The sequence below is a fragment of the Ambystoma mexicanum genome, assembly GCF_040938575.1.
Source record: "Ambystoma mexicanum isolate Mex_15411 chromosome 12 unlocalized genomic scaffold, UKY_AmexF1_1 Mex_chr12_unloc.1, whole genome shotgun sequence".
NCBI lineage: Eukaryota > Metazoa > Chordata > Amphibia > Caudata > Ambystomatidae > Ambystoma > Ambystoma mexicanum.
In genome coordinates this window covers 929,498-957,050 of record NW_027182322.1, presented here as the reverse complement: position 1 = coordinate 957,050, position 27,553 = coordinate 929,498, and the positions used below count along the sequence as shown (strand labels likewise).

At 44.4% G+C, this 27,553-nt stretch overlaps 1 long non-coding RNA gene across 1 annotated transcript in view; it reads right to left on the bottom strand.

The window, feature by feature from the left end:
• LOC138529514 (uncharacterized) overlaps window positions 1–27,553 on the bottom strand; it is a 420,126-nt gene that overhangs the window by 374,599 nt on the left and 17,974 nt on the right. Inside the window, exon 3 of the long non-coding RNA XR_011284843.1 lies at window positions 27,403–27,451. This is a non-coding gene — a long non-coding RNA (uncharacterized lncRNA). The remainder of the gene's footprint in view (window positions 1–27,402; window positions 27,452–27,553) is intronic.

Below are 27,553 nucleotides of genomic sequence, written 5' to 3'. Positions count from 1 at the left end.
GAATAAAGCCAAAAATGCCACTATGGATCCTTTCATAACAGCCAAGCCTCACCCTACTGACCAGACTACGCCGAAAGGCTCAGCAACACGTGATAGCCGAGAAGAGGACTCCAGGCATAACCAGGTGCTAGAGGCGATCGCAGCTCTGAGATCATTCATCGACACGAAAATAGGTGAGGTTAAGGCTGATATCCAGCTCATACGACAAGATGCCCGTAATCTAACGGAACGTGTCACCATTATCGAATCCTCCCAGAAGGACATGTTGGATGATACAACGGCCCTAAAGACAGAGGTTGTAGATCTTAAACGCAAGGTAAGCTTCCTGGAGGCGAGGTCCGAGGAGGCGGAGGGTCGTGCTAGGCGTAATAACATCAGGATTCTGGGTATACCAGAGGGGACAGAGACCATGGACCCGACAGCCTATATGGAATCCTTAATACAGCAGGAAATTGGGGCGGCAAACCTCTCACAGGGCTTCGCCATAGAGAGAGCTCACAGACCACTTCAGAGGAAACCCCCCCCAGGCTCCTATCCCGTCCTATTATAGCGAAGGTCCTTAACTTCCGAGACCGGGAGGTTATCCTAAAATTCGAGAGAGAGAGAGAGAGGGGGGGGAGAAATAGAGCGGGGCAACTCAAAAATCACCATCTACCCTGATTATACTCAATCGGTGGAGAGGACGAGGAACTCCTTCGTCCTGGTTAAGGCTAGGCTGAGGAAACTAAACTTAAAATATATGCTGCTATACCCTTCACGATTGAAGGTAATTTACAAAGGGCGTGCGTTATTCTTAGAGTCACCGGAAGCAGCTAACATGTGGATGGAGCATAACAACTTGGCCGAGGTCCCCATGGAATCCACACACGAGAAGCACAATGAAAGCAGCAAAGGATGATCGTTCGATGCCCCAGCTTGGGCACCCATGGTCCTTGTAGTACACCTTTAAACAAGAAGAAGCTATATCACCACTGAAGCAAAACTACGACATGAGAATGCTAAATGACTGCAGGGCTCATCTGACCTCCTGAACATGGACACAAACCACAGACCCGCAGATGACCAAAGCAGGCCAGTTGCCTGCACACACCCACTCGCGCCAGAAACCCGGATGGGGACAGGCAGCGCGAGAGCACCCGAGCACTGCACCCCTGTGACAGAAGCTGGGTGCATTAATTACAGTTATTTTTTTCAAGTTGTTATTGTTTTGACTGTCCTACCTCAGATGACCATCAACCAAGCTGGATCGGACACTGGACCAGAGGCTAGTGCTACCCAACCTACACAAGTGGATCAATATGTGACTTACGATTTGATACGTATAACCCAGGCGGGAGACATGGTGCTTCCCACGATAAGGAACATAATCATGCAATGGCACCAAGACTCAAGTTGATCACATGGAATGTTAGAGGGATGGGAACCTATATGCGAAGAAACCGAATACACTCCTACCTGAAGAGAAAAAAGGTATCATTTGCGCTCCTCCAAGAAACACACCTTACCGCAGAAGCCACAGACAAGCTGGCAAGCTACTGGGTTGGCCAGGGCAATGGCGCATCCCTCTCAAGGTATGCACGAGGAGTGTACACATGGGTGAGTCCAGAAACACCATTTCACCAGATGGGGGCAGAATTGGACAAAGAAGGCAGATACGTGATAGTGTGGGGCATGCTTGAGAACTCCCGTTTGTGTGTAGTGAACTCATATTTCCCTCAACACAACATACCCTCTCACATTAAGGAGTTATGTGCCAAAATCATGCACTACAGAGAATATACTCTTCTATGGGGGGGAGATTTCAACTCTGTCATGAACATCGAATTAGACAGATCCATCACACCACGTATGCCTAACAACGTTTCCTCGAGTCCCTCTCTAGGATGGTCGAAGACATGCATTTAACTGACATTTGGCGGGACCTTCACCCCTCCAACAGATCCTACTCATTCTACTCGGCTCCCCATAACCTACACACTAGGATAGATTACTTTTTCATTGGCAACGAGCTAACCCCACAAGTTGAATCGGCAGATTACATGGGCAGATCGATCTCGGACCACTCCCCATTACTATTACAGCTCTGCTTAAAGGGTCCTAGGCCACCTATCCCAATGTGGCGCATGCCAGTAGAGACTCTAACTGACCCTGCATTTAAGGAAGCCCTAGGGGAGAAACTGGAAGAATACATAAGGATCAATATGGGATCAGTCGGGAAATGGAGCACACTCTGGGAAGCGATGAAGGTAGTAACAAGGGGAGAGATAATTGCCAAAGCAGGCGGGATCAGGAGGCAACTGAGAAGGGAGATAGAGACCGCGGAGGAGAAGATCAGGCACCTCAAAAGCGACTTCCCACCAGCCACCGAGAGGGAGCCCGAACTGAAACAGATCAGAGAAGACTGTAGGGTGGCATGGGAAAGACTCTCAAAGTTCGACTTCTCTACACGCACCCTGAAGGCACATAAGGAAGCAGACAAGCCGGGTAGGATACTCGCATGGCTATGCAGGAAGGAGTACCCGAGACCAGCCCTCAAGGAGATCAAAGATAGGGAGGGCATAACCCATAGGACACAACAGGCAATAAACAATGTTTTCTCGGATTTCTATACCGAGCTATATGCCCATGGGGACCAGATACCTGAAGCAGACATAAGGGACACCTTGGCTGAAGTAGGACTACCCAGGCTGAATCAGGAACAACAAGACATGCTAGGAGAGGCCATCACGACTGAAGACATCACCGATGCGATTAGATCCCTTTCCACAGGCAAGTCCCCCGGGACGGATGGTCTTACCCCAGAGTTTTACAAGGCCCATGAGGAGATTCTGTCCCCCATACTGCATGGAGTATACGGGGAGGCATATGAGACTGGAACACTCCCTAGTACCATGAGGGAGACCGTCATAGTCCCAATGCTCAAGCCCGGTAAACCAATTGATGAGTGTGACTCTTATCGCCCACTAGCGCTCCTAAACTACGACAGCAAGATATTAACAACCATATTGGCTAAGAGGCTCTCGAGAGTGATTGGATACCTGGCACATGAAGATCAAAACAGTTTCGTCCCGGGACGGAATACTACAGCCAATCTCAGAAGGCTCCAACACATAATGGCACAAACAACTGAGTGCAATGAAGACCTAGCAGTACTCTCACTTGATGCCATAAAAGCTTTCGACTCAATCTATTGGGAATGGCTGATTGAGACTCTGCGGGAGTTTAGGCTCGGAGAGCATTTTATCCGATGGGTCAAGGTGCTTTACAGCAACCCGGTGGCAAGAGTCAAGACAGGAGCCATGGTATCAGGAGCCTGAGCTATTCAGAGAGGCACCAGACAAGGATGCCCGCTGTCACCAATGCTGTATATCCTGGGGCTGGAACCAGTGGCAATCTACTTTAGGAAACAATTTTTCAACGCTGGCATTAACGTTGGTGGGTCGGACAATATTATTTCTTTATATGCAGATGATGTCCTCTTGTATCTGCGAGACCCCTTGAGGAATGCCCCAACAGCACTGGACGTCCTGGATAATTTCGCGAAATACTCGGGGATAAATTTTAGCCAAAAGAAATCATGCTCGTTCCCACTTGCAGGACTAAGGGGAAAGCCCGCGGACGAGCTTCCTGAGATCGGGATCCAGTGGCGGGTGGAGGCCTTTCTTTACCTGGGCCTTACTATCACGCACACGCCAATATCCACCCATGAGTCCAACACGGAGGCGGCAATGTGTGGAGTACGTAGATCCATCAAATTCTGGTCGAAGCTCCCGCTCTCCATGATGGGTAGAGCAGCAATATCCAAAATGATAATACCTCCTAGATTCCTCTACTACTTCACTAATGTAACGTACTACATTCCCCCACCCTTCTTCAGGAAGTTGGAATCCTTGATTAGGGACTTTCTCTGGGGACGAGCCAGACACAGACTCACACTGGATGTCCTTACACTTACCTGCACCGAGGGTGGCATCCAACTTCCCGATTTCCAGAGATACTATCTGGCGGCTCAATTGACGCATCTTGCAAAATGGCTATCAGATGAACCCACAGCCAAGTTGAATCTTCTCCGCCAACTAACCTCACCTATGTACCCCAAAGAATTAATATGGAACACACGAGTTGGGACATCTGACCCACCCATGATAGTAGAGGTGGGGAGACAAGTCTGGAACAGGGTCAGGTCCTTAGTTGGACTACAACACTCATATGCACCTGAAATCCCCATGCTGGCGGACGTATGCAAAACCTCCAGCGATCTACTAACACTGAGGTGCTGGGAGAACTATGGCCTCTACACATGGGGAGATATGTTTTACGAGGGACTGTTCAGAGACTTTGAATCACTGTAAGAGAAGGACGGACTACCACCAGGCCAATTCCTATGGTATCAAAAGATAAAACATGTAGCTAAGGAGAAATGGAACAAATGGCCTGAAGAGCCGGAGACGCACCCCCTTGTGCAGGAACTGTACGATCTTGGCGACGGCTGGAAGCCGACATCGAGGTTATACACCCAAATAATTGACAGGCCCAACCCAAGGAGTGCACATCTGAAAGAGAAATGGGAGACGGACTTGGGGGCCGAAATCACAGAGGGCGAATGGTCGAGAGCCCTAGCATACCCGAAGGAGGTGTCTCGGAACGCCAGGTTCAGATTAATTCAACTGAATGTCCTTTATAGGACCTACATGACCCCATACAGGATATCCACATTTAATAACAAAGCTGACCCAACATGTCCATGGTGCTCCTCCGATCATGCAGACATGATCCATATGTTTTGGGCTTGTCCCAAGTCTCAGAAACTCTGGCTGGCTGCTGAACAGACCTGCAGGAATGCTGGACTGGAGATATATGAATGGACACCCAAGGAGTGCCTATTGGGCACTTACCCGAGGCTGAGTAAAATCAGGCACTTAGCAAACCTCATGGACATGGCTTGTGTGTTAACTAAGAGGACGATTGCCATGGTCTGGAAATCGCCAGCAGGCCCCAGATATGAACCCTGGATTAAGGAGATGGAGAGGTGGACCACGGCTGAAACCAGAGCTTAGGAGGAGGGGAACAGCCGGGGAGAGGATGACCTGAGCACCACACTGGAGTCCTGGAGGGCCCTCCTGAGAGACATGATCTTCTCGACAAACTATAAACCCCCTTGAATCTACCCCCCTTCGACGCCAAATGTGAACACAGTGCATAGATCAGACAATTATTCCAACGCACATTGTTATACCACTTCCCTATGAGGGCCAACGCAGGGTGCAGGCTTCGGACCTGGGAAACATGGAACGCTACAAGTCAGTAAAGGATGGGACAGTCAATGTTGTTATTATTGTTTGTTTACTCGTTATTGTTCTCCGAAGTTCACTTGGCATACAATATATGCATTGGATGATGCAATCCAAAACAATTGCTCAACGGTTTTTTGTATACCTATAAATGCCAATAAAAACATTTAAAAATAAAATAGACCATTTCAGCTAAACAACACACATAAACAGCACCAGTTAGAAGACATCACTGGAAGGTCACACCCAGATCAGGGGCACATAGTAATGCACTACAGATATGCAAATTGGCTGAGTAGCTTTTGTTTTGTTTCATGTGTGTAAATTGCTATTGTCTTACATGGTACCGTTATTTTATACATATCTATGTCAAACCAAGACTGACAGCACCCAAGTATGTAACAAACACCAACTAACACTGGCAGTCCATTCACTGAAGAAGCTCTGACATTACTACTTGATAGAGTGAGCTCAATGAGATCCCAGAGAGTCTGGTTTTGGGTGGGGAGGGGCAGGAAGTGGGTGGCAATGGCCATAAAGACTAGCATGGCCTAGTGGAGTTGATGGATGGGCAAATAGCCAAACCTCAACCACAGGGTCTGTGTTCTTCATAACACTGCATCTCTCTCCGATTTCCACTTCCCTTGAAAATAACCTCAGATTGTTGGATGCAGTTTCAGTGCCACATAATAGCTGAAAAACAAACAGTGTGAACTCACTTCTAATCCCATTCAGCAGCTAGAGAATGGAAATCCCAGAGCCCTATGAATGTGGAAACGTGGATTAGAAAATCTACACCACAGGCGTGGATTAACAGGCACTTTTGATGTCAATGAAAGACAGCCACATAGGATCCTATTATGGTGCCGCACACTGCAGAATCTGAAAGCAAAATACTAGCCAAAATGTGCTGGGATTAACAGGAATAACCAAATGAATGTGCCTCGAGACAATGATATGCAAACTATAATGGTTTATTGAGAGGCCACCCTCAACACTGGGGGTTCCTGCCCTTACCTCTCAAGGTGTCACACAAACTGTGCAATGGATTCTTTTATTCGGCTGTATCTCCAATTCATCCAATACCCCTTGGCTACCAATGAGCCGAGAGCCAGGCCGGTGTACAGGAAATATATTTATGTTGATTTGAATTAGATGTTAAGAAAAATCGCACAAACTACACATGCTACCTTTGTGGCTCACCATTAACTTCTTGTTACACAAATCAATTATACAAATTAAATGGGGAAACACACAAATCACAGTGCTTTATCTCAATTTCAATTCAAGAAATAATTAGCACTGGTCAGTGAAGACAAATACATATAAATGTAGTGCTGTGCAATTTCGATTTTCTGGTGTGCTTAAAAGGCTAGCAGTTTAGTTCTGGAAATGAGGGCAAATGCATATGGCAATTATTATTTCACCCATATGTTGGCTTTAAAATAAACACAGGGTGATTTAGCGGTTTGTTTTTCACACCCCCTTTACTTTGGTCTGGGTTGGGGAAGTCTGACAGAAAAATGTGCATGATTGAAGAATTTTGGATTTCAGACCCCCCTCCACTGAACGGCCTGTGTTGGGGAAAGTTGTACAAAACGATTGGACTGATTTAAGAACAAAGACACCCCTCTTCCTTAAAGAAGTCTCGGTCAACCTGAAAAAAAGGATTATGCAATTAAATTAAAGGCTATAATTTCTCAGCGCACACTGGGAAGTGGGCTTTGTTAAGTTCTAATTTGATCAAAAATCACCCTGCAGTGTTCTGCCAAGGGGGATTAATTCAATGTATATTTTTGCTTAAATAGGCTAAAGATCTACACAGTTTTGCCCCTCCTCCCCCCTGCTATAAAAGGAAAGAATTTAAGGCCAGCAGACTCCCCCGCCTTTTGTTTGCAAAGGGTTAATTTCTACTTACATAGAAAACCTCTGTTTAAAATTCAGGAAACAAAACCACAAAAGTGATGGGTGGAAGGTTTTGAACGAATCTGAACCACTGGCATTGATCTGGGCAACCTTCCACACCACGTTTTCTAGCCCGTCTACGCCATTGCAAAAGAGGTCCAGCCATATGCAAATCAGTCAGGCACTGCCACCAATGGTAGCAGCTCAGCCCGAACTGTTAGGCCAGGTCCCCCCTGCATGGAAACATAAGCAACCCCAGACAACTGTCAGCCTTGTTGGGCCTCCTCAGTGAGGTGAAGCTTGGTTCCCTATGGCGCAGCGAGCAAGGGACCCACGTCTGGGCATACCCTCTCTCACATAGTAAAACAAACTATAACCACAAAAGTGATGGGTGGAAGGTTTTGAATGAATCTGAACCACTGGCATTGCTCTGGGCAACCTTCCACACCACCATTATTTTGCCCATCTGCGCCATTGCAAAAGAGATCCAGCCATATGCAATTCAGTCAGGTACTGCCACCAATGGTAGCAGCCCAGCCCGAACCGCTAGTCCAGGTCCCCCCTGCATGGAAACACAAGCAACCCCAGACAAATTTCAGCCTTGTTGGGCCTCCTCAGTGAGGTGCAGCTTGGTTCCCTATGGCGCAGCGAGCAAGGGACCCACGTCTGGGCATACCCTCTCTCACACAGTGAGACAAACTATAACCACAAAAGTGATTGGCAAATCAGTCAGGTACTGCCACCAATGGTAGCGGCCCAGCCCGAACTGCTAGGCCAGGTTCCCTGGTCTGGAGGGTTAATCAGAGCTGTGCCAGTGGTTATGATTCATTCAAAACCTTCCAGCCATCAACTTTTTGTTTTGCTTAAGTCACCCCGAATGGGACGGGTATGCACAGACGTGGGCCCCGAGCCTGCTGGGCCTAGAGCCCCAAGCAACTCCGCACTGACGATGCCCAACAAGGCTGAAACATGTTTGGGGATGCTTGTGGTCTCGTGCAGAAGGGATTTGACCTAGAAGTTTGGGCTGGACTTCCCCTTCTGGGGTGGGGCCACGCCTGATATGCATATGGGCTTTCCCCTTCTGTAATGGCTTGGCAGGCTGAAAACGATGTTCTGGAGAGTTGCCCAGAGCTGTGCCCATGGTTATGATTCATTCAAAACCTTCCAGCCATCACCTTTTGGTTTTGCGTAAGTCACCCCGAATGGGACGGGTATGCCCAGACGTGGGTCCCGAGCCTGCTGGGCCAAGAGACCCAGGCTACTCCTCAATAATGATGCCCAACAAGACTGAAACATGTTTGGGGATGCTTGTGGTCTCGTGCAGAAGGGATGTGACCTAGCAATTTGGGCATGAATGCCCCTTTGGGGGTGGTACCAAGCCTGATTTGCATGTGGACTTTCCCCTTCTGTAATGGCTTGGCAGGCTGAAAAACGATGGTCTGGAGGGTTGCACAGAGCTGTGCCCGTGGTTATGATTAATTCAAAACCTTCCAGCCATCACCTTTTTGTTTTGCTAAAATTCAGGAAAGCCAGCTGCATTTCAAGACCCTCTGTAAAGAAAGGACACAGGTCTGGTCACTCCACTCTCAAGGATGGCCAGCAGCACTCCACCCTATGACCCAGTCAGCTTTTAGGCCTTCCCAGAAATAGACAGCTCCATCCAGATGCACTCCCAGCAATCTCCTATGGTGATTCCTTGCAGCTGTCAAATGGTAGGTTTCAGCAGCTCTGTCCCTTCCTCATAGTGCATTCCATCTCATATAGCAGCGATGACACCATCAGGTTCACAATCTTGGGGAAGTACCCTGCAAGAATTCTTGTAACTAGGATTGGACAGTTACCCTTCTCTCTCCTCCCAACTCAAGCCCATCTCTACAAATTGGTTTAAGAGTCTGGAGCAGACATATGGCAGCTTAATTTGCAATCCCCATTTGTTCTCATGTCTGATTTTTCTCAAAAACTAGTTATGTGGCAAAACCTCATAATTTTACTAACAAATGCCATACCTTATATATTTTCCTTTTCAGCTAATCAGTGGGAATTAAATAAAACGACAGCCAGGTCTGCACCATTTTGCACGACTGTTTGACAATTTTCTGCTGTTTTCACTGAAAGCATAACAGTTATGAACATGTAATTTACTCCCCACATTCATAATTTCACCCTTCACCGGTTCGCCAACTCTTAAATTTGGGACATTTTCAGATCAGCCAGGAACCTAGTTTAACTGGCCATTACAGTTCCCTAAGTCACAGGTGGGTGCATTTTATATCACCAAAATCACCTGGCAAGTATCTAAGGAATGACACATAAAAAACAAATATATGACTTATGGTTGCTAAGAGAAAGGCCTAAATGATAATAGTGCCTAAATTAATAGAAAATCTTTGGGATATGCAAATTGGAGCTTCCTGTCTTCAGTGCCATTTGTCTGTCTGGGCCAGTGTTTTTATTAATCTCTTTGAAGTTGGACGTATGAAGTTGCTTACAGCTCGTAAATAGGGGATGCATTTGCTACACAGAGATCCCCCACTGTAGATAATGAGCCGGGCCGTCCCTGTGATGTCACAAGGCCTGTTCTCTTATCTTCTGGGGATCACTATTTCAATCTGAAAGGCATCCATTTCTTGTATTTCTTTCAAAGTTCAGATCCTCTTAATTGAAGCCCCTGTCTCCACCCCGCCTCTCTACATTCGGGGATGCACCAGCCAGGGTCATTTGTCTCTGCACAGAGCCCTTTCAAATACACTAAGTCTAGACAAAGTCTGTTTTCAACACTTCTTAGCAGCCACACTTTATTGCAATTGTAAAATAGCTGGGGGGATGTAAACCAGTCTTCCCATGGGGCGAGTCCTTTGTGACATTTGTCCCACTGCAAGCAAAGGGTTTGCCTAGGGCCTACAGAAACCTTTTCATGAAAACAAAGTGGGCTTTTCTTTTCTGGTATTTTGCATGCATAACATAATATACCATACTTTTTGCCAGCACGCAACACGTCTTTTCCCTGACATTTTTGTATTTGTATTTGATTATGCTTTATATAGCACATTTAACCAAAGCGCTTTACAGAGAACAATCAACAGTACATTGAAATCAACAATCATCAGTGTTCAGGGTCAGCCAGGATCAATCAAACAGACGACTGGAGCACGTGAGTTTTTAAGGAAGAACGGAACAGAGAATAAGAGGTAAAGGATCAAAGAGATAGGGGAAGAAGGTTCCAGTGGAGAGGAGCAAGAAGCTGAAAGGTGTGAAAGCGAGATTGAGCACAGGGGTGGCGAGAAACATTGAGTTGGAAAAGACCAGCAGAGCGGAGAGAAGGGGAATAGAATGAGAGGAGAGCTGCAAGGTAGTCAGGGGAAAGACCGTAGAGAGATTTGAAGACTAGACAAAGGAAATTGTATTTCAGCTGGGAGAAGAAAGAAAGCCATTCAAGTGAGGCAAGAGAAGAGGAAATTGAGTCCCGGTAGGAGAGAAGTCAAAGTGAGCGAATAGAAGAATGATATATTTATTTAAGAGGAGCGAGACGTGAGCAGGGAAGACCAAAGAATAGAACAGAGCAGTAGAAAAGTCTATAAAAAACTAGCAAAGATACAAGAAGCTTTGCAGCGTGAAAAGTAAGAAATGGGCAAATTTTACGTATGTTGTAAAGATGAAATCGACAGGGGCACAAGGTGAGAGAGATTTGATGGGTAAAGGAAAGATTAGAGTCGAAATAAAGACCAAGATTGCGAGCAGTGGAGGACAGAGAGATTAGTGGGAGGAAAGGAAATAAAAGGAGGAGGAAACGGGGCCGGGATAATAGTGGCTGGAAAGAATATTTTTATGTTATCAGGGGTACATTTCTCATATCTAAACTGCAAACACACATGCAAAACCGTTTTGGTGTCAGTGGTTAAACATACTGTTTTAAAAAATGCTGCTTTTCCTTTGGTAATGACAGGTAGGCCTTCAGTTCTGTTAGTTTGAGGCCTTTGATTACACCCCACAAAACATGGGAATCAAAATGTGAACCTATTTTTCAAAAGATACCTCAGAGCACACGCCTAATAAACAACTGGTGGTGTGCGAGTGCTCAGCATACATGTTGTTACTTGAAATGTCCACATTTAAAAAGGGCATCTTTCAAGCAGTTGCTAATCACTTGATTGTAAGTGAAGCAGCGATTGGTTACATGCAGAGGCACTTCATCCATAATGCGGGAGGGAGTGCTGATACACCAGAACCCTTGCCCAATATGGAGGATCCGCACCAGCCCAGGAGCGCTCCCTCGGTTGCTTGTTGAAGCCAAGGGGGTGTTCCTGCATTGGCTTGAACTGTCAAAGGGAAACCTGGTTTCCATTTGACAGTTCAGTTCCCCAGCCGCACATGCTCAATGAGCCATGCAAGGCTGGGGCGTTTTGCTTCCCCGGCCTTGCATGGCCCATAGGGAAAACTGAGTGGGGAACTACATATTTGTATGTGCAAGGGGGCGTTCCTGGATTTTCCTCGCACATACAAACTGAGTGGGGCACCGCTTCATTGGTGCTATAGCTCCTGCTTGCACGTGAGCAGGAACCAGGAAGCTCTCTGCTACCTCTTCATGCATGAGCAGGAGCTAGACAGGAGGCCATGGCAGAGCTGAATCGGGAGCTGCCTTCAAGTAAGATTTTTATTTTTTTGTATTTATTTTTCCATGTAACTTTTTATTAACATTTGCAAAATTTTCCATCACATTGTAAGACCCCTACACCTCCCACCAGCGCCCAGAGAGTCCGAACGTAGATGTAGGCATTCCTTTTGATTTTCTTTGAATCCTAGCCTCCTAGAGTCAAGTGACCTGGTTTATTCCACCAGGCCTAGAAGTCTCATTCTCCTCGGGCATCAGTTCCCCCTTGCCCCTTTTTGAAGAAACTCCAGGACCCAGGAACAATCCACCAGGAAAAATTGATGATCTCCTTGTAGAGAGTAGGTAGCCCATTCCAAAACTGCAAAGTTCCAGACTTGTCCCACCCATTCATGTTCAGTTGGAGGATCCTTCGATTTCCATTTCTGTGCCACCCCAGCACCCCCACCATCATCTTCCAATTGTGCCCCTAGCCCCAGTATAGACAATCCTTTGTTGACCCTTCCCTTCAGACCCAGTGCCTCCCGAAGTGCTTACCATATTACCCTCCAGTATTCCTGGATATGAGGGCAGTCCCACCAGATATGATTCCAAGTCCCCACCATTCCACATTGTCTCCAGCAAAGACTAGATACTGAGGGGTAGAATGTATGTATTTTATCTGGAGTTAGGTGCCATTGTAACATGATTTAACCCATATTTCCTGGATTTGTAGGGATCTTGTTAGCTTTGGTATGTTAGTCCACAATTTCTTCCTTTCTGTTGCCTCTATCTCCTGGCATGTTACCCCTTCCCAGAATGCCATGTATTTCCCTTCCCCTTGTTCCTCACCTTGTTTGATAAGTGAGAAAATTGCCACCACTAAATGTTTAGCACCGGAATCGGAAACTAGGTATTTCTCGAAGGAGGTAAAGCTACACGTTGCTGCCTCCTTCATGGGTGGCTGGATTACCTAGTACCTTATTTAGAATTATCGAAACCTCTCAGTTTATTCCACTCCAAAGTGTGCCTTGCATTGGGAGAATGATTTAATGTCTGGCCCGCAAACATATCCCAGATCTTTTGTGAGCCTTCTTCCCGCCAGCACCAAAGCCCTTTTCTCCATACCCTGGTGTGAAACGCGGGTTGCCAGAAATTGGTGTAAATGGAGATGGAAATGTGGTGATTTGGGCCCGCCCTATTAGCTTGTCTCAGGAGTCCCCTCCCACCGTCAGTATCCTACTGTAATACATCTTTGTTGGTACCTCCTCAAGCAACCAAGCCTCTAAAGCTGTCCAATCCATAACGCCAGCAGGCGGAAGCCGGCCAGGAGAAGAAAGCCAAAGAAAAAGGCCCATCTGCGCTGTTGCAGAAACATCACTTCCTGAACTTGAGAGGGCAGGAGGCTTCCCGCCCCTCTGTCGATGCAGAAGCGCCTCGTTGTAGCAGCTTGCTTTCTGCCATGCCCCTGATGTCTGGAGATTCTACTGTTCGTACCTTCTTGGATGCCGAGAACATACACCTTGGGTGAGGGCACTAAATCATCTTTTGCTCGTCTCATTTCAGCAGTACATTGAGGGAAAACTACATGCTGCCTTGTTAATATCTGAGCCGCATGATTTTAAAATGGCCCGCGTCTTCCTGCTTCATAACGATGCTGTGTATTAGTTGCCAAGCAACCAACCCTCTTAAGCTGTCCAATCCATAACGACGGCAGGCGGAAGCCGGCCAGGCAAAGAAGGCCAAAGAAAAAGGCCCTGTATGTGCCCTGTCCGGGTTATGGCCGTGCAGTAACAATTCACTCGAGATCTACACATGCTGTGTTTGCAGTCCTGGCCTGCTCTACCATCGCTGAGGGTAAGCTGTATATGTGTACCGGCTATCGAGCAGTGGCTCGTATATGCTCATACAAACACCATAGGCATTAACTGACACTATGTCCCACATGTCTTTGATTCACCGCCTGAACTGAGCTACTGTAGACTATTTACCTACTTTATATAATTTGATCTATCTGAAGGCGTCAAAGGCGACAGCGCCACATGCTCAACACTCTTTCATATAATTAGTCTAAAACTACCTGTGTATTTCAATACTCTCGAGCTAGTCCTGCCTTGCTTGTTGCGGTCACGTTTACCATTGGTCTGTTTTTTTTACTTACTACACTGTATCAACTTGTAGTCTTGATCTTGATTAATGTCTGCCCCTTCCTAATTGGCCTCTTTCGATACCCAATAGTAGCATAATATAGCAAATTACATTTACGCGGGCACAGTACATTGAGGGAAAACTACATGCTGCCTTGTTAATATCTGAGCCGCATGATTTTAAAATGGCCCGCGTCTTCCTGCTTCATAACGATGCTGTGTATTAGTTGCCAAGCAACCAAGCCTCTTAAGCTGTCCAATCCATAACGACGGCAGACGGAAGCCGGCCAGGCAAAGAAGGCCAAAGAAAAAGGCCCTGTCTGTGCCCTGTCCGCGTTATGGCCGTGCAGTAACAATTCACTCGAGATCTACACATGCTGTGTTTGCAGTCCTGGCCTGCTCTACCATCGCTGAGGGTAAGCTGTATATGTGTACCGGCTATCGAGCGGTGGCTCGTATATGCTCATACAAACACCATAGGCATTAACTGACACTATGTCCCACATGTCTTTGATTCACCGCCTGAACTGAGCTACTGTAGACTATTTACCTACTTTATATAATTTGATCTATCTGTAGGCGTCAAAGGCGACAGCGCCGCATGCTCAACACTCTTTCATATAATTAGTCTAAAACTACCTGTGTATTTCAATACTCTCGAGCTAGTCCTGCCTTGCTTGTTGCGGTCACGTTTACCATTGGTCTGTTTTTTTTACTTACTACACTGTATCAACTTGTAGTCTTGATCTTGATTAATGTCTGCCCCTTCCTAATTGGCCTCTTTCGATACCCAATAGTAGCATAATATAGCAAATTACATTTACGCGGGCACACTCACTACTTTCGTAAGTAACGTTCCCAGCACCTTCAGGCTGCAGGTCCCCCCGCATTGTGCGGTCAACTCTCCTTTGGCAAACAGTAGAGGGCACCAAACTTCTCTACGAATTTACATTTCCTGTGAAACCAGATCAGCAACCTAATGTCATAATTTCAAATGTCAAAATGTGAATAGACTTGATGCCTCTTTCCCGGCCGTGTATGTATTGTTGCACTGCTGTATTATGCTGTTTAGCGCATATTTAATAACTTGGATTTATTGCTTGATTTATCAGTGTTACGTTTGTCTGCAACATGCATCATCATACTCATTTTAGACTTGTCTGCCCGTTAGTACTTCTGATCAAGTCTGCTACATCCTAACTGTACCTAAGTCCACACCTGTTGATTGGCCAACTACCATCTTTAGCTGTACATCTTGGATCATAACTATATATGCTGCTACTGTCCCTTTTGTATACCTGTTGATAGCCTTCTCTGACGTTGGTACCCTGGCGCTAGCTGCAGATATCAGATATTCAGGTATCCAAATTTCTTCCTTGAAGTTGTGGGTCATAATTATGTCTCTGCAACCCACTTGGACCATGTATAACACTGTACATCTTGGGATTAAGCCTGCTACTTTTTTGCCACCCCTTATGAATATTACTCAGACCTCTACCATCAGGCCTACTAAATTCTTAACTCAGCTAAATCTAGGAACTCATCATCCAAGCACACGTGTCTCCCCGCCTGATGGAGCCCACTGCACCTTAACTCCTATCCAATGGATCCAGCGTTTCGCTATGAGACCACTACCTAACCAACCATGCTCTAAATCAGTAAGAAATAATAGACTTGCTACTAGATTGAATAAAACTCACTCACCTACTACTATTCTGTATCACAGACCTAATTACAATCAAAATACACTACCTAACCAACCATGCTCTACCTTAGTAAGAAATTATAGACTTGGTTCAAGATTGAACAAAATGTTCTCGCCGCCAATCATCCCCTATCACAAACCCAATCTTAATCTAAAAACTCCTTCCCAGAAGTTCCCTATTTTAAAAAATAACAAATTTAGCAAAAAATAGGCTGGTCAGATTAAAGTACCTACTGACCTGAACCCTCTCTACATCTCACCCCCGCTAATCAAAGGGGCACCTATCAATGCCAGATCCGTGGTAGCCCATGCTGTAGGTATAGCTGATTTAATTAGCTCTAGACAACTTGACTTCTTAGCAATTACAGAGACCTGTCTCCATCCAGCAGCCGGTCCTTCACTCCTACTTGCTATCCTGGATAATTACACTATCCTGAGATTAGATAGAGTATCGTCTAGAGGCGGTGGAATTGCTTTCATAGCCAAGTCTAGTCTGACACAACCGTTGGCCACTTCTTGTGAACTGCTGACAGTAAAACTACCTTTTACCAAATTTCGTACCTTAACAATGCACCTCATTTATAGACCTCCTGGCCCTGTTGGCTCTTTTGAGGAAGACATCATAAATACAATCTCGGCTAATACCAAACCTACTTCGCAAATGCTAGTTCTCAGAGATTTCAATCTTGGCCTCAACAACCCTAAGAATCAGCATGCCTTAGCATTGACTAACTCCTTAACGGAATTAGGCATTACGCAAAGGGTTAATCAGCCTAGTCATGCAAAAGGTAGAACCCTTGACTGGGTAGCAGACCTCAATTGTGAAACAATAATAACGTCCATCGCTTGGACTGACCACTACCTTTTGACATTCACCATCCAAGATAGCCTACCTCCCATCAGGAATAATTTGCTACCCCCCTCACCCCCACTTCCCACTAGGAATAAACCTAACATTACTATGGACAAGTTACGGCCCCATCGACTCCCTATCTTAAATGCTATGCCTGTCTCCTCAGACCCAGCTATGCTAGTAGATCTGTATAACTCTGCGATCACACAAGCTATTGACTACATTGCGCCTCTCAAAATGTGTAAAACCAAACCGAGAGCCCACCTTAACGAATGGTTTACCCGTCAACTCAAAGTTCTCCGGGCAGAAAAAAGGAAAGCTAAAACTCTATGGAAAAACTTCCCAACAGTGGCCGACAAAGACAACCTACTAAAGATCACAACCAAATACAAATTGGATATCATACAAACTAAACATGAGACCTACAACGATAGGATCAACAAAGTTAGCTCTAGCACCAGTGAACTCTTTGTCATCCTAAAAGAAATGGAATCCCCTATCCTTCCCGCGGACACCTGCATCAAGGATAAAACCTCGTGTACTAATATCCAAAATGCACTGTCCAATAAAATCTCTCTCCTTCAAAACAAAATAGCAGAAAAAAAGTTGAATCTCCCTGACCTAGGGACCTTACAAAGAACCCAATCAGACCCTGCCAAATCACCCCAGCAATTTAAATTTGCTCAAGCCTCCACCAAAGAAGTGGAACACATCATAGCCTCACTTAAACGGTCTAGATGCCAGGGTGATACTTGCCGGGCCTCCAAAATCAAAAAGACTGCCAGTCACTTGGCCTCCTTCATCACTACTCTAATTAATTCCTCGTTCCTTACTTGTACGGTCCCTACAAATCTCAAAGACACATGGGTACTACCTCTCCTAAAGACACCCTCACTGGACCACAACATACCGACCAATTATAGACCTATTACAACAGTCCCTTTTCTATTAAGGATAATAGACAAAGTTGCCTACCTCCAGATACAAGCGTACCTGGAGTCTAACAACCTATTAGGGCTTCGGCAGTCTGGCTTCAGACCCCAACATGGCACAGAAACGGCCCCGATTGACCTGAAGAATCAAATCGACGAATTTAAGGACAATGGGAAACCTGCCCTCTTACTCCTGCTTGATTATTCTGCCGCATTTTATTTGGTGGATCATAACATGGTTTGCAAACCTCTTTCCACAGCTGCCAATTTTTCCCATGAAACGATAGCTTGGATTCAATCCTTTTTGAATAATAGGTCCATGAGGGCGTTCTTACCTTTGGCCTCAGCAGACTTGATACCCATAACATGTGGAGTACCACAAGGATCTTGTGTTTCGCTCACTATGTACATTGTCTTCACCAAGCCTTTGTTTGATAATCTGGACCATCTGGGTGTCACCTACACTACCTATGCAGATGGTTATAGGTAATAGGACCGAAACAAAGAACCGAAAGACAATAGGATCGAATCAAAAGGATCGAAAGTCAAAGGTTCGACATCAGGTAGAAATCATGTAAACGGTCATTTGATCGAAACAAAAGGATCGAAGATTAAACAACATAACATATGAAAATTCGATCGATGAAGGGTTAAAAGAATAGGTCTGAATGAAGAGTAAAGAACCTTGTGTAGAAGGCATATCCACAGGTAACAGTTGAAAACAAACTGTCAGTGCGTGAGAAGGTGACTAGGAAACACCAACTGGCACGAGCGAAAGCGAGAATAACGTATTACCTGACTAAAATCATCTGGTGAGTGAAACATATGAAATTGATGAAATACTAGTAAAATTAGCAAGTTAGAGTCAGCGAACGATATCAACGATAAATTTCACTATTTCAGATACATACTGAGTACGAAAATGGAGTTTATAAAATCTCAAATGGGAGGAACCCAATTAGTATTTGAAGGATACATCTATAATAGAGAAACGACACGTAACGAAAGCAGTTACTGGAAATGTACAGAATATAAAAAATTCAAGTGTACAGGAAGTGCAATAACAGAAAATGGAAATATAAGGTGTACAAGGGGGAACAAAATCATATGCCTGACACTACAGCTATAATAATTTTAAAAAAATCGCTAAATGAGATTAAAAAAGTGTAGCGGAAAATCGAAATGAAGCAAGCAGCTCGCTAGTGAAAAAAACATGAGAAAATGCCACTCCATGTAGCAGCCCAAATGCCAAACACGAAACTAATGAAAAGAAGCGTAAATAGACAAAAGCAACAAAAGGAAAACCTGCCAATGGCACCACAAACATATCTAGACATGCATGTACCTGAAAGTTTGCAAAAAACTGAAAAAGGAAAACAATTTCTGTTGGCAACATTGGATATAAATAATGAGAAAATATTGATTTTTACTACTTGTACTAATTTATCACACCTACGAGATTCATCGATATGGCACGGAGATGGAACTTTCAAATCATTTCCAGCACCCTTTCATCAGTTTTATAGCATTCACGGTACAAGCAATGGAACAGTAATACCTTTAATGTATGTTTTAATGCCAGGGAAAACCGAAGAACTATATAGATGTGTATATACAAAAATCAGGAATCATTGACAGATAAATCACTGAAAACAATAATCATGGATTTTGAACAAGGTCGGTTAAAAGCTTTTGAAAAAACATACCCAGACACTCACATACAAGGATGTTTCTTTCATTTCGGACAATCAATATGGAGAAAAATACCAAAATTAGGCCTAAGAACAGAATACACAGAAAACAGTGACTTTCAGCATCAAATCAAGCAAATATACACATTGGCATTTGTGCAAGAGGACAAAGTTATTATATATTATGAGACATTGATTACAACACCATATTTCACCAATAATGAGGACAAATTAGCTGATTTAATGGATTATTTGGAAAACACTTGGATAGGACAGTTAACAAGAAAAGGAACAAGGCAAAGAGCAAAACACCTAATTACAATTTGGAATTGTCACCGATCGGTAAAAGAAAACTGGCCAAGAAAGAATAATATCCAGGAAGGTTGGCATAGCAAAATAAACAAGGAATTCAATATAAGTAATCCAAACTTATGGCATTTCGTAAATCACCTTAAAATGGAACAAACATCGCAAGAAATAAAAATAGCACAAACAATTTCACTGGAAAACACTCAAACAAAAAAAAATACACAGATTACGAGGAAAGAATTGCAAGCTTAGTGAACAATTTCGAGTCGTTGGAAGCAATGCAGTATTTAGAAGCCATTTCTTACAATTTAAAATGCTAAAATAAATAAACAAAAACTCACCAAAATCACCAAATCTGTAATCCAAGTGAACTCACCAAAACCAGGAAATCCATACTGAACACATCCGTAACAGGAACAATTGATAATCCAAGTCCAAAATCCATAGAAAAGTAAAAAAAAACACCAAACCAGGAAAAAAAAACATACGAAAAAGGAAATCCAAGAAGAAAAACTCCAATAGAAAAGGCATCCATCCAGCGTAGCAATAATCCATTCTCGAACAAAAATCAATCCCAAAAACCGTCTCCATAGAAAAAAAAACATCTCAGAGATGGAAAAACAGCAGATCTGAAAAAAATACGAGAGTGCGTACGGATAGGAACCGGTCCAGGAAAAAGGAACTTGCAAAATGGCGACCACGCCAGGTTACGTAACGTGGGACGTCATACGTTGGCCGCTTGAGAATAAATATAAACAAAACTTGGATACTACAATATTTGTATTTTGTTTATTTGTAAAGCGCTCCCAGCCCTGGGGCAACTGGGCGCATATCTTACAGCTATTACAGCTCTTAAAGCAATACAGTTAAAAAGGATAATACAGTTACACAGTATAGAAGGTTACAGAAAAGTATGCAGGACACATTATTGAATGCAAACAAGTACAGGAGGCATAAACGCGGCCGCGGCCATGCTAGTGAGTGCCAGGAGGCGACTGGCCGTCAAGGTCGTGCAACCAACTTTTGGATTTTTGGATTGGAGGTGGAAGGAGGGTTCACATCTAATGGGCGTCGGGAGCGTGTTCCAAAGCTTTGCCGCCTGGACAGGAAAGTTAGAACCCCCTGAATTCTGCAGCTTAAATCTAGGAATGGACATGGTGTTGGCTTGTGCCGATCTTAGTGGCCTTGAGGAAGTGTGAGGCAGCAGTTTGTTGGAGAGGTAAGCTGGGGCAAGGATGGCTCTAGCTTTGTGTGTTAAGGCTAGAGTTTTGAGGGCGATTCTGTGTTTGACAGAAAGCCACTTGAGATTGCGTCTTGTGTCGGAGATGGGTGACTTCTTCGGGATGTTAAGGGCAGCCTGATAGCGTTGTTCTGCGTCACTTGTAGTTTGTTCATGTTTCTAAGGCTAGTCCCTAAGAAAAGTGAGTTACAGTAATCGATTTTGGACATGACTAGTGTTCTGGCAAGGGTAATGCAATTAGGTGTGGTCAGGAAAGGCCTACAAGCAGTGATAAGCTTGCAAGTGTAGGCAGATGCTGCAACTACGGCGTTAGTTTGTCTGTTGAAGGAAAGAGTGTCATCAAGGTAAATACCAAGAGTTTTAGTATTATTAGAGGCCGTAATGGTGTTACCGTCAATTATGAAGGATTTGAATGAGGGGTCTAGTTTGTTCAGTCTAGTGCGGGAGCCAAGTATTAGTATCTCAGTTTTCTCATCATTTAAGCAAAGTCCGTGGTGTGCATTCCAGGCTTGGATTACTGAGTAAATTCCGTTAAGGACTTTGGAGTCTTCGAAGTGATTTCCTGAGATTGGGATTAATATCTGGGTGTCGTTGGCATAGTTAGTGTACTAGACACCCATGTAATCCAGAATATCGAATAGTGGCTTAGTAAAGACATTATAAAGCGTAGGGGATACGCATGATCCTTGAGGGACCCCACAGAGTACATGAGACGGTTCAGCCGAGGATGAGAAGACTCAGATAGTTCTGTTAGCAAGGAAAGGCCTAATCCAGGAGGTGGCGGAGCCTGAAAAGTGCCCGGCTGATTTTAGGTGTTGGCACAATATTTGGTGGTTTACAAGGTCGAAAGCCGCTGATAGGTCAAGTAGTAGTAGGAGTGCTAGTTTGCCCTTGTCTTTTATCTCATGCATTTGTGTTACAAGGTCAATAAATGCCGTTTCTGTGCCATGTCTAGGGCGGAAGCCAGATTGCCTAAGGCCGAGGAGGTTGTTGGTTTCTAGATATGCTTGAATTTGTAAATAGGCGGCTCGGTCAAGTATTTTTAAAAGAAAAGGCACTGTTGTAATTGGTCTGTAATTGGAAGGGTTACTAGGGTCAAGTGAGGGCTTTTTGAGCAGTGGGATGACCCAAGCATCTTTCAGATTGTCAGGTATTGTACCTGATTTGAAAGAGGCATTGATAAGGTTGGTGATGAAAAGGGCAAGGTCATGCGCGGCCGCTTTAATGATAGGGGCGGGGCAGGAGTCACCTTGGCAATTGGACGGTTTTAGTTTTCTAATGATGTTTACCACTTCCCAGGTGTCTAGTGGAGAGAAGCAAAATGGTTTGATGGGTGGTTTAGGGCTGGTCTTATTGGTGGTGGATGTCTTAAGATCGAGGTTGGTCGGCAGGAGTAGTTTTTTTTGGTTGATTTTGGTTTGGAGCATCAATATTTTATCTAGTAGTGCCTTCTGAATGTTCGTGCACCACGCGGCATCTGTGATACAGTTGTTGATAGGGGCAATGGGAGATTCAAGTTCTTTAAGGATCTTGAACAGTTCTTTTGTATTTGATTCAGCGAGAGCGATACGTTCATTGTAGTTGTTTTATTTCGCTTGAATGATAGCTTCTTTGTAGTTAGAAGAAGCTGTAGTCAAGGAAGATTTGTTACTAGATGTTTGGCAGTTTTTCCAATGTGCTTCTGCATTTCTTTTGGTTTTGCGTAGTTCTCTCAACTGTGGTGTGTACCAGGAGTTGAGATGGGAGCGTGGTTTGGCTTTACACATTTGTAATGGGGCAATGATGTTTAATGCTTTCAGGATAGCCTGATTATAAGTGTCAACTAGGACTGTAGGGTCAGCAGAGTGAAGAGTATTGTTAAGAATAGGAAGGATAAGAGAAAGCAGTTTATCTGTGGTGATGTTTTTCTTACTGCGAGTGAGGGTCGCTGGTGCCGTATTGGCAGTAAGACAGTGAGGAGTGGCGTTAATAGTGAATGTTATTTTATGATGGTCCGACCAAGTACATGGTGAGATAGTGGACAAATTGATACTGCAGTCCAGGTCTGCAAGCCAATCTAAGGTTCTGCCTTTATTATGAGTTGATTCATGAATGTGGTGGGTGTAACCTAAGTCTGAGAGAGTACTTGCTAAATCATTAGCGTTGGTGTCAGTTGGGCCATTAAGGCCAAGGTTAAGGTCTCCAAGCATTATACTTTGCAAGTTGGGTTTAGTATTGTTAGTAAGGAGTGACAAAATGTCCTCAGAGAAGGTTGAACTGGGACTAGGTGGTCGGTAAATGAGATGTAGTGTGACCGTCTGGTTAGAGGATAGAGGCAGTTTGACGCATAGTGATTGAGCCGAGGCGATCTGAAGGTTAGGAATAGCTCTGATGTCAAGTGAGTTCTTAAAGATAATGGCAATTCCTCCCCCTTTGACTTGAGCTGAGTTTCTGTCACATCTGATAATAGAGTAGTTAAATGGGACGGCTAAAGTCAGTGAGGGGCCAGAGGCTGCATGTAACCATGTTTCCGTGATAGCAAGGAAGTCAAGGTTTTCAAGTAATCCAACAGCGCCATCTACTGTTATAAAAGTATACATGTTTGAAAAAGTTTGCAAATATTCAATATATTTATTTAAAATTGCAATATTAATGTTTATATACTACATTAACTATGTTATTTATACAACATAAATAAAATATATACAAAACAGTATTAAAATGCTAATAAAACCATTATTATGAATACAAAATTAAAGAGTAACTCATTATGATTATTAAATATATTGATCGAAAATGATTCTCAAAAATGACTTTTCGAAACTATTGTTATTCGAACAAATGTATCTTCAACTATTGCAGTCGATCCTTTTGATTTCGATCATTTGACTGGACACATGCAGATGACACCCAGATCCTCATTCCTCTGACTGGTGACTATGACATTGACCTGGCACTAGTCAACAAAATCTATCTTATCATTCAGGCATGGATGGCCACACATGGTCTATGTCTGAATGATGATATGATGATCCTAGGAGCACCTGCCAGACTTAATAAACTCAGTAATCAATACCTCTCTTTTAACATTGACGGTATTGGCATTAAAGTGGCGAAGGAGGTAAAAACCTTGGGTTTCGACCTCGACTCAACTTTGAACATGCATAAGCAGGTTAACGCTACTGCCTCAGCGACAGTTTACACATGTAAACTGATCCATGCCTGCAAACCACTTCTATCTACAGAGAGCCGTAATACCCTAGCAAGAGCCTTAATCCTCTCAAAACTAGACTATTGCAACCCACAAAAGCATGTCCAAGGTTTTAGTTAGCTTTATTCCTTGATAGGTTATGTACTTCTCAACCCATCTATATTGAAGTGTGCCCTTGAGCCCCTCCTCTATCTCTCTTGGTATTGTGAGGTTCAGAATTTCTGTTTTATGGGGGTTTATTTTTAGCCCAGCTACCGACCCGAACTGTACTATCTCTCTCTCTCTCTCCATTGCCCTGAGGGAGCCCTCCGGGTCCATCAAGGTCAGCAGCATGTAATCCGCAAAGGCAGCAATCTTATGTACCCTTCCCCCAAATGGTATCCCCTCAATCACCCCATTCAATCTTATTGCCGCCAAAAGTGGCTCCAAATAAATTGCAAAGAGCAAGCGGGAGAGTGGGCAACCCTGCTTCGTGCCCCTCTGGACCTTAATGGGCTCGAATAGCTGGCCATTTATTGCTAGCCTTAGAGATGGGTTCTGGTAGTTGGCCTTGATCATTGTTAAGAACTTCTCACCAAAGCCCATTTGCTTCATTGCGATGAACAGGAACCGCCACTCAACTGAGTCAAAGGCCTTTTCTTCATCCACTGCTACTAGAATTGCTGGGATTATCTTTTTATTGATCTTTTCTATGAGTTGAGCTATCCTCCTTGTATTATCACTCGTCTGTCTGCCACTGATGAACCCTGACTGATCTGAGCTAATTATGCTTGGAAGAATTTGATCTAAGCGGTTCACCAGGATCTTTGTAAAGATCTTCACGTCCACATTGATTAGGGCTATCAGCCTATAAGAACCACATACAGTCAGGTCTTTGCCTTGTTTTGGGAGGAGGACTACTTTTGCCTCTTCCATGGTTGCTGTAATTTGTCCCCTACTCCCTATTTCATTGAGAAGAGGGACCTTGTATGGAATCAATGTTTCCCTGAAGGATCTATAGAGCCGTCCTGGCCGTGGGACTTATTGCTGGCAAGGATCATATTCACCCTCTGCACCTCGTCTGATGTAATGTCTAGTTCTAGTGCCTCTCTTTCCTGATCTGTTATTTGAGCCAATTCCCTTGCTCCTATATATTCCTGTTGACTCTGCTCTATAGGGTTTGCAGAGCTATATAGATCTGTGTAAAACCTCAAGAATTCCCAGGTGATGTCTTTGGTTTCCGTGCTGGTCCCCCAATAACTGGCACTTTTGCCCACCGCACTGCCGCTCTCTGCCCCAACTTTCAATGCTATGCGGATGACACTTAACTCGTTTTCAGGCACCCTTCGCCACCTCTTCTCCTTCTCTCATCTCCGACTGTCTGCTATCCAGGAGAGGTGTGCCGCAAATGATCTCGGTCTTAATTCCAGTAGAGATTCTCCTCATCGGCACACCTGCTTTCCTGTCACTCTCTGGCCGGACTCTCTTGGCCCTCTTCCTGCTCCCACCTGTGAGGCTAGAAAACTTGGGGTCATCTTCGACTCCACACTTTCTTTCTCTCCTCACATCTCTGATGTCTCTAAGAAGTCACACTACCAGCTGCACCCCCTCAGAGGTACTCTTTCTTTCCTCTCCTTCCCCCAGAAGCTCACTGTCTCCAGACCACTGGTTCTCTGTAGGATGGGCTACTGCAACTGCCTCTTTCTAAATCTGCCTGCCTCTACTCTACGCCCTCTGCAACTAATCCAGAACAGGACTGCGAGACTTGTCCTTAGCCTCAAGCCAAGGGATTGTATCTCTCCAGGACTGAAATCTCTGCACTGGCTTCCAGTGGCGGCAAGGATTAAGTTCAAAACCCTCTGTATTGTCCACATGGCCTTCTGGGGCCTGGTGCCTCAATACCTTCAAATCGCTCTTCCTAAATATATTCCTTCTCGAGCTCTTCGCTCATCCGCTTCCAACTCCCTCAGGGCCAGTCACTTCTCCAAGCAACAAGTTGGTGGTAGATCTCTTTCTTCTGCTGGGGCCTCCCTCTGGAACAGCCTCCCTGCCTCTCTGAAACTGGAGGAGAACCATCTCCAGAAGCACCTCAAGACCTTCCTCTTTGCTTCTGCTTTCTCTCCTCCTCTCCCCTGCTGATCTACTGGCTGAAACTGAAACTGCACTGGTTTACCTGGCTATCCTCTGATCTCGGATCCAAGGTCCCCTCCCCACCAGTTGCAGACCTGCACTGCCCCCTTGGCAACACTTGCAATTGGGGACTGTTTCTGTATCTCTACAGCCCCCTAACAGCACTTGTCACCTGATGTCTGCACTTACCCTTGCACTTGCCACCAGCTGGCCGCACTTTTTATTTATTGTCTTTATTTATTTTACTGTTATCCTATGTACTGCACTGCTCCCTCCCCCTTGCCCCTGCAATTTTGTCCTTCCCCCCTCCCCTGCACTTGCGCGATTTCAATGTCACCTGGCCTAGTAAGATCGCTGTCTCTGTCTTCTCTCTGTTCCCCCTCCCTTGCCTTGCCACGCCTTGAAACACTTGTCTATAGGCGAGTTATAAATGCCATATCATATCACCTTTACTTTTATGATTGTTTAGCCTTCTCTTCCCTTCTCAACATCCTGGCCAAAAGTCTTGTCAGATTTTTTGGTCTTGATGTAAAATTTCTTTTTTAGAAATAAAAATGATTTTTCTGCTGCCTTTGCCTGTATGGTTTCCAGTTGGCCTTTTATAGCTCTATTCTCCTTTCTTGTTTCAAAGGAGAGTGTGGCAGAAAAGGACAATTGAGGCTTTGGCGCACTGACAAGAGAATAAGATGGTTGACGGGCAGCAATTGGGAGCGGAGTGTGAACACCCTGCCTAAGGTGTGCACATAAATGGAATATAATGAGGGTTGGTTTGCTTCCAGAGATTGCGCACACAGCCAGAAATTAAAGTGTTCAATTAAGCATAATTTAATGCAATTCAAAGACAGCCGACACGTGTTTCGAGCACAAGCTCTTCTTCCAAGGCTCCAAGAATGTAAACATATTTTGTACATTTTTGACAATCATATATCGGGATTCACAAAAAATTGGACACCGGCAAGGTCCAAAAAACCATAGAGCAAACATAGGAGTGGCATGTTAAGTAAACATCACAACAATTCCCATTAAGATTTGCCAATGTAGTTTGCATTCCAAAATATGGTAACATATCATAGCAGAGATAACATAAACGTAAAAAGGATATATATTGTTCATTGGTGGTCATCGAAAAGTCGAATCAGTGCCATATATGAGAAAGGAGAGAATAAAGTATATATACAGTAAGGTCAGTGATGGGAACGGTCCTGCGAGTTCAAAACTCACCATACTTATGTCCATGTGCTCGCTAAAGGTTAAAAAAGTAGTTTTATCTGAGGAGGCTTGACACTAGTTCTGATATATGGGAAAAAGAAGGAAAAGTTTTTGTTTCTTTAAGGTGACATAAATATTTGCAAAGCCCCTCATAAACAGTTTACAAGGAGTTGCCATATTATATTACTTATCCAAATTACGGCAAATTGCAATAAGTTTCTTGCATATATTCTTACCTTTATATATAACAGATAAGTATCCAACAGAATTTCGATTGCGGCTCCGCTGAAAGCGGAAAATTGCTAGATTAGCCACGTTGCATAGATTAGAATTCAAGTCAATCATGAGCGAAAGAAACATTTAGAGAATGAAATTAAATTAAATGAA